Below are 13714 nucleotides of genomic sequence, written 5' to 3' on the forward strand. Positions count from 1 at the left end.
AAGTAGTCAATTGCCGAGTTCACGCGTGTGATCATAGGTAACTAAACCTATGCGCGTGAACTCGGCAATCGACTACTTTGGAAATGTCCAAAAAAATGAGCTCAATGTTAAAATTGACCGGAGTTCTCCTTTAAGCGTTAGGCTAAACCGGAACTGAGATACCGGCAACAGGAAGTATTAAGTGTCATGGCGACGCCCAATAAGACTCGCAGGAAAGTTGTGGATAATAGAAGCGAACGGCGCGCTCGTTTTTCCAGGCGCGCCTATGTTGGTTGCATAGCAACGACAGACGCGGTGCGAACTGCACTCTTCATGATGACGAGGAAGTATCAGCAAAGAATTAATTGATTTCTAGCCCTTGCATTAGCTTTAGATATATTTATGGAGATGAGAAATGAAATAAAAAGCCATCATCATGTCATTAAAGCAACAACATGTAACTTTTCAACCTTCATAATATATTTCCAAGACCCTTGTGATGGTACATCGACTTACAATAGGTTGAATGAGACGTCTGCCAGAGCCTGACGGGGTCTGTATCGCTTTTACTGGCACTATGTAACTTCGGGGTGCGGGTAGTAACCTGCGCTCAAAAAGAACTACAAAATTCGACTGCTTTACGGCATACGTCACTTCGCCCAACACTTCCTCAAATGTGGCCAACCAGCGCGTTTGTTTTCGTGCGTCTGTTTTCGTCATGGCTGAAGCAGCAGCGAAACGTAAGAAGTCCAAGGTTTTGTCGGAGTAGAGTCGGAAGAGGAAAAGGGAGAGTGATAAACTGAAAGGCAGGACGAGGATCAATATGGGTCGAGCATTTGCTCGCTGGCGTTAGCTTATGGAGGAGGAGTGTTACCAGACCGATGCTGACTTGGCCGTCATGCTGTTGAACTAGTAAGTAACTGTAAATTGCTTGCATACTATCTTTAGTTTTTCTAATCTGTTGTCTGCCTGGCTACGTTACGGAAACTATCTGGTCCTCCATTTATTTATCTTCATGAATCAGCTAGTAGATGAGCGAATTATCAATCTGGTAGCTAGTAAACACTAACATGCGTTAGTTTTAGATGGTTAGGATGCTATCGCTATTATTCTCGTTCAGATTTGAGCATTGTAATCGACATGCAAATCGCAAATGTTTGAGTTAAAATGTTTAGTCTACTAAATATGTATAAATTATAAAAGGAGGAAGATTAATAATATTATCATTGCCCATATGAAAAGAAGCCTACATGCTTTATATACAGTAACCGTAAATCATTTTACGACAGCGGTAATGGACAATTCCGCTTCCAACCTGTAGGGCGACCGCTGAGGAAAAGTTCCATGTTGTTGCTTTAATATCAGTCCATCAGAAAAGCTGTTCTAGACTTATTCTTGGCTGGATAACTCTTAGCAGGTTTAAAAAGCCCTTTTAAAATAAAATATGAATGCAGTTTTGGATTAAATAAAAGTACAGCCAAGTCAAATAAAACACGTTTTATCTCCTGTATTTGGTAACACTACTATAAGATACCATTCATTAACATTACTTAATGCGCATCTAACATGAACACATTGAGGGAACAATATATTTTTGCAACATTAATTAATGTTTGTGAATGTTATTTAATACAAACACTTGATTGGTCATGTTTGTTCACTTCAGTCATTGTGCATTAAATAATGTTAACATTTGATTTAAAAAATGTAGCCTATTTTTAAATGAACCCCAAGGAGAATAATTGCGACAGTATATAACTATTGTTTATTGTTAGGTCATTTTATCTAATGTTATCTAACAAATTTAATCTTATTGTAAAGTGTTTTTAATACTACAGTTTCCATCTTTGTAACCATCATATACACTTTAATATATGTAAATTTTATCTAAATTAAGCTTTGGTACCGAAATTGGTACAGAGAACCGATGATTTTCACTGGTATTGGTACCGAATACTGAAATTTTGGTACTGTGACAACACTAGTAGCTCTGTTAGCTCGGTAATTTAGACAATAGGCTGTTGACAGAGTAACGTTAACGTTGGTAATGGCTGTTATGTTATTTTCTTTTCAATGACGTTCCTTGTTACATGTTCATTGCTGGATTTAAGGAAAAACATCAACCAATATTGCATATCCATTATTATAATGGACATAATTAAAGAATACTTACACTATAACGTAAATTAGAAGTGTAACGCAAAAAAAAGGATTTTTACACCTATTTTGAATTTTACTCGAATACAAATACAAATACTTTTCCCCCCTCAACAAATACAAATACAGATACAAATACCGGCTGCTTTGCACACCCCTAATATATATATATATATATATATATATATATATTGCCCTTGCATTCTTTCTTGTGGCTCAGTGACACACCTGAATGAATGGCTCATTATGTTTGCGGGCCCCATTGTCTCCTCAGGTGTGAACCACTAAATATGCATGATGGTGTTGGATCATTGACGCCCCTGCGCATATTGCCTTTCCAAACAAAAAGTGTCTTACAAAATTTAAATCAATGTATTGTTTTATGTGAATGATTAGGCAGGATGATTTTCACATCATTTTGAAGAAAAAAAAAACTAGGTGACGACATCCATTAGTCAAAAGTCTTATTGACACATATTTAGTATGTGGTTTGTGGCCTTATTTCAGAAACTTTAGTTTTTTCAATAACCATGCATAAACATTATTCTCTCAAAAATGCAAACATGTACATACATGTTGCTCATATATTATGGTAGCCCTGTTTGTGCTGAATAGAGTGTAATTACACCTTTGCCAATTAATATGTTTATTAGCAACTGGAAAAAGCACTGTTGAGGCAAAAACAAGTAACTAACAAAACAGCATCAGGCATAAGAGACATCAGGATTCAAATTGTCCTTAAAAGATATTTATTCTTGCAAGAATGTTCCCAGTACATCCACAGTCCAGCTGCAGGCCGAGTGAGACCCAGAGCAGAGGTTGGCCAGCATTTTTATAGTGTTATCTCTTGTCACCCTTCACAGCACAAGGAACAAAAGGGACCCCCCTTGACCCCTCCCCAGCACGGGAATCTCCTTACCTCTGAAATCCCACACACACACACACACACCCTGCAGCTTTATCAATATCATAAAAGAAACTCAAAATACAGCCAAAGAACGCATGGCATTCGTTTGTTAAATCGTTGAAAATAAAATACAAAGAAAAGATGAATTTTTCCACAACAATTCCTCCTCTTTATCATTCTCTGATAAACAACATAGAAAAATTCACTCTTGTTTTCTAATCAAACCCATTATACTATTAAATCTTTAAGAATAGAATTAATTCAAGTCTTAATTCAAGAACAGTTATACCCTTCATGTATATCAATACTAAGCCCTAATTTGATTCAATCAAATAAAATCGCAAAACTTTTCTTCAACCATTAATTGGTCAACATTTTCTCCAGATATGTTGATCATCTCGTTGCCTCGTGGACGTTCCATCTTCACCAATATGACACTTTGCATGCCGTGGAGAGGTTTTTTTTTTTCCAACATTGGCAGGGGAGATATGTTTCTAGCACATATCATTGATCCCCTACTTTATTCTTTGCGCTGGCGTGTGAGGTTGTTGATGTTGGTTGGTATAGTTTAAGGTCAGATGCTTGGACCCAGGTCTAACACCCTTCAATCATTTTCAAATCCTTACAAGAATTTCCCTTAGATCACGATCGCACCCCCACTGGAATGAGTCATTTACTGTCTACTGACACCTGCGAATGGAGGCCTTAAGTGATTTTGTTAGTGAGCTCGTGCCTTGTCGTCCCTTTGGTGTGACCTGTGAAATTTTCAACCTGAAACATATCACCGGATAATTTCTTGCTCATTGAATAGCACTCAGGGTCCTTGTTCCCCTGAAAAAAAAAAACATTCAACCCATGTTGCTCATGTTAACAAAACAATACAGAATCAGTTCTGTTTGGTTTAATCCATCCTGACATCCTGTAAAATGAAAATTTTAAGTTAGGCATTACACAGGGTTAGGCACTGTTTCTTCACTTTGCTCATGCCATGCGCAAAAGTCTGCATCTTCTGTAAAGAAAAACAAATGTTGAGGTTATTGTCACATAGTTTTCTTTTGTCTGCTGTGCTGCCACATCTGCTCCGGCGTTTCCTGTTGAAACAATTCTTGTTATTAGCACACTTAAAATACAAACAATGCATACAATTAAACCCAATGTCCTCCCAACATTTATCTTCCCACCTGTGCGATGGCTTTCAGCAAATGTGAACCCCTTAGTAAACCAGATCTAGCTGGTTAAGACAAATAAAGTTCTTCAAATAAACCCCTCCTGGACTTTTACTGTCCTCATATACCGATGAGGTCAAAGCTAGATAACCTCTCAGCCTGCTGTGAAGACAATGGGTTTAGCCCTCCCCCCCTGGATTTACTGTTTTCCCACCTGTGAGGCCGAAATGTCTTTGTTTGTGGCCTGAATACAAATTATCCATACTAAAAAGTTCAAAGACTCATCTGACCACTTGTTTTACTGTGCGTTCTCTTGTTCCCGCCATGAGCATATTCATCTTCCTCTTGATGCACGACACCCATCTCGTGCATAAATTTAACATAATAAAATTCTCTTACTTTTATCAGACGCTTTTATCCAAAGCGACTTACATTTCAAGGTACACATTTACATTCTTATCAGTTCTTGCTTTCCCTCGGAAATTGAACCCATGACTTTGGCGTTACAAGCGCTAACGCTCTACTGTTTGAGCTATAGGAAAACTGCAATATTTGTTAATATTTATTTGGTAACATTTGTTTGGATAAAGTTTGCTAACCCAAACGTTGTCCTTAAGGCAAATTTCTTTTACACATCTTTCTCTGCCTCTGAAATAAAAATATTACTTAAAGCCACAATTTCATCTTCTTATCAAATTGTTTTAAGGCAACGGCCCCTAGTCTCACAACCTTTCTTGCTTTTCAGGCCTATTGTTTGGTCTCTTAAGCAACTGTCATCTACGAACATTTTTTAAAGTCATCAATTGTTTCTATCAGGTCAGGTCGTGGTGTGTCAATGTCAGTCAAAACAATATTCCCTTCCTTTGTTCACAATAATCATAAATGTGAGGGGATCTCTGAACAATTTGATATTAACTTAGCCAAAGTGTCACTTTGCTGTCGCTGTCAAATCTATAACATTGTCTCAACACATGACTGACGGCTATCTACGACTTCACAATTCTAATTTACACATCAATACTTAAATCTGTCCAGAAAGTAATTCAAATCTACTGCACATCATAAATGTGACCCTGGACCACAAAACCAGTCTTATGGGTAATGTTTTTTTTTTTTTTTTTATTGAGATTTATACATCTGGCCACGAACGTGACTCCTAAACGAAGACCATCAGAGGGTTAAGGTGGGATTCGTGGGACATGTACAAAATATCTTCATGGAACATGATCTTTACTTAATATCCTAATGATTTTTGGTATAGAAGAAAAATCTATAATTTTGACCCATACAATGTTTTGTTGGCTATTGCCACAAATATACCCGTGCAACATAAGACTGGTTTTGTGATCCAGGGTCACAAATGATCAAAATAACAATTAATAGACAGAGCTCGATGATCAATCAACTTAAAGCTCATCCTGTTCTGTGTTGCCTTCTCATCAGATTGACTCACAATCCTCAGCTTACTTTCAAATTTGTCATTTGCCTTAACCCATCTATAATGCTAAAACACTCTTTCCAGAGGTTAATGACAAATTTATACACACTATTCAGACATAATAGTTGTCCTAAATTAACACATACTGTACAAAACATGAATTAACACTCACACTCATCCCTGACTATGAACCGCTCATATTTCTTATTCATATCTTTTCTCTAAACAGATTTAAATTTTAAATAAGATTTTAAACTTCTCATTTTCCTGTAGCTTTTATCTAATCTTACATGGTCTCTTTACCAGTTTCAAAGCATGTTTGTTCATTATTCATTTTCTCTTAGAAAAGTCAGCTGGGTTGTTTTGGTTCATTATCATTATTTTGCTTCAGCTTGCTTTAGCATGCCGATAACAGAAAAACTGACAGAATACCATCCGTTCCTTCACTCAAGCAGTCCCTCTCACTATAAACAAATAATCTTTTCAACAGCCTCCTAAGACTGTAATTTAGACAAAATCTAATAATAAATTCATTTCAATAACCTTTGACCATTAACCTTTATCCAGACTTTTCTTAAATCTACAAAAGCTGTCTTCACCTTTAGCCACCACCACTTCTAATGACCTTCAGGATTTAAAACTTACAAAACATCTCTTACATATCTTAAAGACATATTATTTCAATATCAACTTCTATAATATTTTCCCTTGTCCATAAGGCAACCAACATCATGTTCCTGATAAAAATTAAGTTTTGTTACTGTCTCCACAACAAATAATGACAATCACCTCACGGTCTCAGCTGGCTCTTGAAAGCCCATTCCCATCAGCTCTTTATCTATAATCTTCATCAGGGTGTTGTCCCCTGGCATGGTTGCAAACACTTGTCATAATGAAAAACAAGCCATACAATGAATGCGGTTTCTTGCAAGTGGTATATAGAGGAACTCATATTTTCTGGATCAGACATGCCGTAACTCCTCACAGCCCATCTGGCCTCTCAATGATCTGCTGATGCTGGTGGCCACTCAGTCAATCAGCGCCACTCTCATACCCAACTCACATAAAACACCGCCATTCTGCAGATACCCAGTGTCGGCGTGACCCTCTGTCTTAGGTTGACCTCTGGCCCTAGAGAATCTTACCCGTCTTTGAGTGATATCACTTCGTGCACACTGGTAACCGCTCTTCCCCATAACAGAATCTTTGACCATTTTCTTCAACATAATCAGTTCTGGAGCTTAGGAAAGGCACACTCAAGAGTCACCAGAGCACTCTGGACTGCCTAATAGTGTTAACACAGGGAGACAGGTTAATAACAACAGTATTTAATCACCTAAATCTTTTAAACATCTTCAAATCAGCAAAATCGCAATACTGAGATTATACTCAGTGAATTTAGTCATCACAACCGTCTATTCAGTGTATTGTTACATCTGTAGCCGGAGCCATCAGCCCTGTTTCATGGTGGAGGCTAAAATCAGACAAAGAAGTTACTGGTCCTAAACTAGAAAAAAAAAAAGTCACTTCTATCGTTTAAGACTTCTTTAAAGTCATTCAGTTTTACATTTACAAATTTCCCTTTAAATGTATAAAATCTGAACTGCCTTGTAGCATGATTTCTTTTAACATCCATGTCTATGTTTCTTTTCAACTGAAACACTGTGCTTTAAACAGGCTCAGACAACAGCTTTCAGCTGACATTGAATGAGAGAGACTCTTGAAGCATTCAGGACTGTTACACTGCATTTCTCATAAACTTTTAACTTCAGACTTTAACTCTAGCCCATCTTAAGGCATCTTTTCCATAAATTACATGTATTTGTAATTCAGACATTACAAATTTCCACTCAGAATGAGTCTCTGTTGCACTGAAACTGTGGCAGTTTCAATCACAGCACATGCCAGATTTAGATAAGCAACTTGTTTCAGCCAAATCACAAGCTTATCTTTTGAAATCAACATTAACAAGCTTTTGTTTAATCAAATGCCTTTCTCATGTATTTTACATTTAGCAACTGTTAATCCTGTAACACTGCTTCTGCTTATTTTATCTTAAAGAAATGATAACATTTTCAAATTTCATTTCAATTTTAGTTGTCAGGTTTTCAATTACCATAATTTAATACCTGACTTCAATGTTTTCTCTAGGAGTTTTATCAATCTGCTTCTATGATTCATACTAACTTTTGAGGCTGCTCTCTGCTCGTGATGCATTTTTTTTATTATTATCATTATAAATCATTTGTTAGATTCGTCTCTCTATATCATCTAAAACCTTATCAAAGCGTTTCATTCAAAGCACAATCATCCTTTTAGTGACCGGTACCTTTAAAATATTTTACAACTCATTTAGTCTTATCTGTAATTTTACGTCAACCGGTACTTTTTCTAGTTCTTTCCTTTCAAAAGGAATTCCTTACACTCAATCTTTCAATCTTCTTACAACTTTTAAAAGTTCCATCTATCAACTTTATTTCTCCCTCATTTACTTTTACAGTCATATAGTGGGCATTTATAGTCACTGAATGACCCCGCTGACCGCAATAAAACACTCTCTGTTATCCTGCCTAGTCTTATCACTCTGATCTTTCTAACATCTCCACCTTACTTTACACCCCCAAAGCAGTGTGTGTGTGTGTGTGTGTGTGTGATGAAAATGTAAACAGAGCCACTGATAAGCAGTTGTCTGTATTTTTCTATTACAGTCTCGTTTGCAAATTCAATTACAATAGCCAAATTATAATCTTCATCATATTAACATTGATCTACTTTCTAACCCATATTAACACAGACTTTTCTTTAAATTTGTGTAATTTTGGCACTTTCTTTGTTCGGAGCCAGTTAAGTTATTGTTTATCTTTCCAATCACAATCAAACTTTTACTAAACATCATCTGCAAATCTCTTCAGAGCATGAGCAGAACTGCTTACAGCATTTGCTCTCTTTTATCTCACTATTTATCAGGACTGTTCAGTTACTCTTCATACAGTATTAAAACTTTAACGTGTCATTAATTTCATCAACACTGGTTTTAAAAGCTTATTCTTCTATCAAATGGTTAGTTTGCAGATTCAACTTAAATCACAAGATTGTATTATGATTATTCAGTCCCACTTATTCTACTGTTTCACAGAAACCACAAGATTCTGTCTCTAAATTACACACAGCTATCCTAGATGCTTGCACCTTCAACTCTTGTTACAAAAATATGTCAATCTGTTCTTCAATACTCTTGTTATGAAAATTCTCTAGACATCACTATTTTACCAGTAAAATATAATTGTTCCCCATTCTGCTTAATAAAACATTCCTTATCTTTCCCTACATGCCAGTTCCTTCTGCATCATTTTCCCTTCTTTTCGCTCTACCTCATCTAACCAGTACACGATTGTTTGCTTACAATCCATACGTCTCTCACACAACAACCTTTTGTTTTTCACTTCCCTCGAGTCTCTCACCGCTGTCAGCCTAGTGACACTTAACATTCCCTCCCTGGGAAAATCATGGTACTTAATCAACTTTCGCATAATTCATTTGACTGTAAACCGGTGTATAAAAAATGATCTGGTTTACTGTTAGATGACCCCATTTTGGCTGAGTTCCCCTTTTCTGGATTTCACAATTTGACACGTGTCTTACAGAATCTGTCAAACGTCTTCGACAGACCCGATCTTTTCTTCACCCCGAGATCGGACGAGTTTAAGTTTGTAATTACGTTCCACTCAAAGTTCTCTCACGTGCGCCTTTGCGCTTACTTAATACATTTTTCTAAGGTTTAGTCACCAGTGGACCCCTGTCCACTGACGAACTAAATGAGGCAGAAACCGGTCTGAAACCGTCAGATCAATTTCTCCCAAAAATTGAGATTTAACTTGTGCGCCTTTGCGCTTACCTGTTTTATTTGATTAATTCAATGTGGTAGAATTTACCCAAGGTTTACATAAATTCTGAGTAGAACGCAATCACCAGTGGACCCCTGTCCACTAACTAAGTGTGGCAGAAACCGGTCTGAAACTGTCAGATCAATTTCTCCCCAAAAATGTGATTTAACTGAATCACCAGTGAACCCCTGTCCACTAACGAGCTGAGTGAGGCAGAAACTGGTCTGAATTTGTCAGATCAATTTCTCCCCATAAAATTGTGATAAACTGACTCACCTCTCGCTCGTACCAAAAAGCAAAACTCAGCCAATATGGTTCATGTTCACTCACAATTATCAAAATAATTTAACTGTCTCTTACCCTAGATGCTTTTACTGCCTCCGAGTTCTTTCTGAATCCAGTGGGTTTCTCCTGGCCCTGATAGCAGTTTTGGCTCTTCTCTCTCAATTCGGCGAGGTAAGACTAAAGCCTTTTGTGCTTTAGGGTGATCAGTCCGTCAATACGCTTTCTCAGGGCCAGAAGAAACTTCATGGTTCGCACTTCTGCCACCAACTTGTTGAAGCAAAAACAAGTAACTAACAAAACAGCATCAGGCATAAGAGACATCAGGATTCAAATTGTCCTTAAAAGATATTTATTCTTGCAAGAATGTTCCCAGTCCATCCACAGTCCAGCTGCAGGCGGAGTAAGACCCAGAGCAGAGGTTGGCCAGCATTTTTATAGTGTTATCTCTTGTCACCCTTCACAGCACAAGGAACAAAAGGGACCCCCCTTGACCCCTCCCCAGCACAGGAATCTCCTTATCTCTGAAATCTCACACACACACACACACACCCTGCAGCTTTATCAATATCATAAAAGAAACTCAAAATACAGCTAAAGAACGCATGGCATTCGTTTGTTAAATCGTTGAAAATAAAGTACAAAGAAAAGATGAATTTTTCCACAACAGCACAAATGTCAGGGCATGTCAGAACATCTCAAGGACCCCAAAAACACCTTAGACCCCAGAGGGATAATCTACAAATTTCTAAATTTCTACAAATTAACCATTGCCAATAGATTAACTTATTCATTGTATTAGTTTCTGATTGTGATGAATGTTTGATCCACATTACAGTAATGTTTCACTTTAATTTATTTTCTTTAGGAGTGTAGTGTACCCTTACATTGTAGATGGCAGTAGGTGCAAAGGCAAAATACATATAACAGCAACATTACCTTGTTATTGTTACAGAGATTGAGGAAGAAAATGAGGTGTATTTCGAGGGCAATGAAAGGGACATGACAGGAGACAGAGAAAGCAATCAAGAGGCCCCTTTGCCAGGGGCAGGTGATCCAGGGATGTTTGTGCCGAGGGCCAGTCAGTCAGGGGCCAGCATTGAAGAGACAGCTTTGCCAGGGCCAGTTGCTCCAGAGACCAGACTGCCAGGGACTGATAGGGCGACTGTGGAGGACCTAATAAGGCAACTTAAATTGGAGAAATTAATGAGAAGGAGAGCAGAGAGGGCTCTTGCACAACAAAAAATAATTAATTTGGCGCTAAGAAAGATGAACAAATTAGTTAACCAGAAGTTCACACAAATGTTAAACAGAGACCAAATTAGAGCCCTTGGACAGGAAAAGAAGAAAGGAATACGGTGGGGAAAGGAGACAATTAAAAAGGCAATACAAATCAAATTTACCGCTGGCTCCACTGGTTATAAAACCCTCCAGCAAATGCAGATTCCACTGCCTAACATCCGCACACTGCAAAGGAGGATGCAGCATGTAAAACTGGAGCCAGGAGTTTTAGGGGAAGTGTTTGAGATGCTGAGGCTTAAGGCAGGTGGCATGAGTGAAATGGAGAGAGAGTGTGTGCTCTCCTTAGATGAGATGTCCATTACTCCAGGCGTGGAGCTCCATATGGGAACTGGGAAACTATTTGGCAATATCACGCTGCCTGACCACGAAGGACAAGGAATGCATGCACTGGTGTTTATGCTGGCTGGAGTTACAACACGGTGGAAACAAGTTGTGGCTTACCACTATAGCGGCAATTCCACCAAAGGCACAGTTTACCGGCCCATCATAGTCAGCATTGTTGAAGCAGCAGCGTCTGTAGGGCTTCATGTGCTCAACATCACCACAGACATGGGGAGCCCCAATAGAGAAATGTGTAAGTCCTTTGGGGTGACCTGTGACAAGCCATGGATCCAGCATCCTGTTGAGCCAAACCTTGCCATTATCCCTGGTCACATCATCACCATACCACAGGATGTGGTGGAAAAGGAGCAGCTGGCCTCCAATGAGGTCTGTTGCCCCCTTAAAGGATCTGGTGTCCTTCCGAGATGGCATAGCACTTAAGTTGGCACCAAATCTGTCCAGAGGTGTCCTGGAGCCTAGCCATTTCGAGAAGATGAAGCTGAGTTCAGCAATGCACGTATTCAGCCAATCAACAAGTGCCGCCCTGAGGTACATGCTGCCGTGCAAAGGCAAAAGACCGTAACTTCGTTTTTTGGTCGAAAATTAGTTATTTATATTTTTGGCACATTCAAGACCTCCTTTATCATGTGGAGAAGTATCTTGAATCAATTCCGTTGTTTTTTGTGAAAATAATGAGTTGTCTTAACAGTAACTTCCAAAAGCCCATGAGAAACAAAGGCAGAACACCGTACCACCAGTTACCGCTCTTTGGCTTTGTTTTGGAACGCTTAAATTGAGTTACGGTGCTCTGCCTTTGTTTAGCCGCGCGTCAATATAAAGTTACTGTGCCAGCGTTCTATCAAATAATGCTACCTACCAGATTGTACGGTTATCTGCCTTTGTTTTAATGTCCATTAAAATTAAAATGACGGTGTAGCCTGTGTACTTTGTACAGCTGCCATCAGTCCCTCTAACTTCTGATGTCCTCAGAGCTTTGTCCTGCACAATTGCGGTCAGAAAATTTAGTATGGTCTGAAACCGCTCCATCGACAAACGTGCGATATTGGTCGCGAAGGATTATGCAGAGTTCAAAATGTTACACATTGCCGTACATGCATCTAGCTGGCAGAGTGCCAAAACTTCGCCGGCGCCTTCAGCCCCACCCTAAACGCGGTCGAGCCAACGCTGGACTAATATATCTATGGAGGTATTTTGTCATGTCAAATGTATTAATAATGCCATCAGAATGCAACCAAAGTACAGGATAGCAATAAGTAGATGGCCATAAATAATTGTAAATCACACAAAATAAATGCAATGATCACTAGATTTTTTACAGGTGTTACTATAATGATTTTGTTAATGGTGATCAGCAACCAAATATTGATAATGTGGAAGTTACTGCCTTTTGCCTTGGCATGACTTCTCACTTTTTGCTGACAATACAAAGGCAGAGTACAGTAACTTTAAAATAGTGGTCAAAAGTCAAGTCTGAGCTCAAGATTTTTTTATGTATATGATTTTCATTACTAAAACATCTATTTGCCAGATTTCCAGTGTCCTACCTGTAATTAATTTGGCGGGACAACAACAAATCTTTAAAGTCATTTTTCTCAGTTCCACACTCTAGCGACTTAAGGTCTTTTGCCTTTGTAGGGCAGCATGGTGGAGGAGGAGCGCAGACCAGAGTCCTACCTTACAACATCATGGTTTTTAGAGAAGATGGACCACTGGTTTGACCTCATGTGGTCCCGCAATGTTGTTAATGCCCTCACTCATTTCAAGATGGAAGGGTATGAAAAGGCCATCAGCTTCCTCCACGACTCAATCCATCTTTTTCAGAGCCTGAAAATCGGTACCCAGGGCAGCTGGAAACCTGTCCAGACAGGACTGGTGATGGCCACAACAACAACACTGGAGGTCCAGCAAGATCTGTTGAGAGAAGGGCACAAATTTGTTCTTACAAGCCAGTTCACTCAGGACTGCCTAGAAAATACTTTTTCCTGCATACGTCAGAGGAACTCTGTCCCGACCCCTGTGGAGTTCCACTATGCACTAAGGGCTGTCACTGTGGGGCAGTTCCTCTCGACAACGCATACTGGCAGTTACCTGGATGATGCCTCAGACAACTTGGCAGACTTCCTGGACACCCAGAACAGCAGCTGCAGTGCTTCTGAGGTTGTGAGAGTGGAGCAGCTGTTAGACCCATCACCATCTGACTTGATAAAGACTGAGTCCTGTGTCCTCTACCACCTGGCAGGATACATAGTGAAGAGGG

This window comes from Scardinius erythrophthalmus (assembly GCF_964197995.2).
Source record: "Scardinius erythrophthalmus genome assembly, chromosome: 4".
In the NCBI taxonomy this organism is placed as follows: Eukaryota; Metazoa; Chordata; class Actinopteri; order Cypriniformes; family Leuciscidae; genus Scardinius; species Scardinius erythrophthalmus.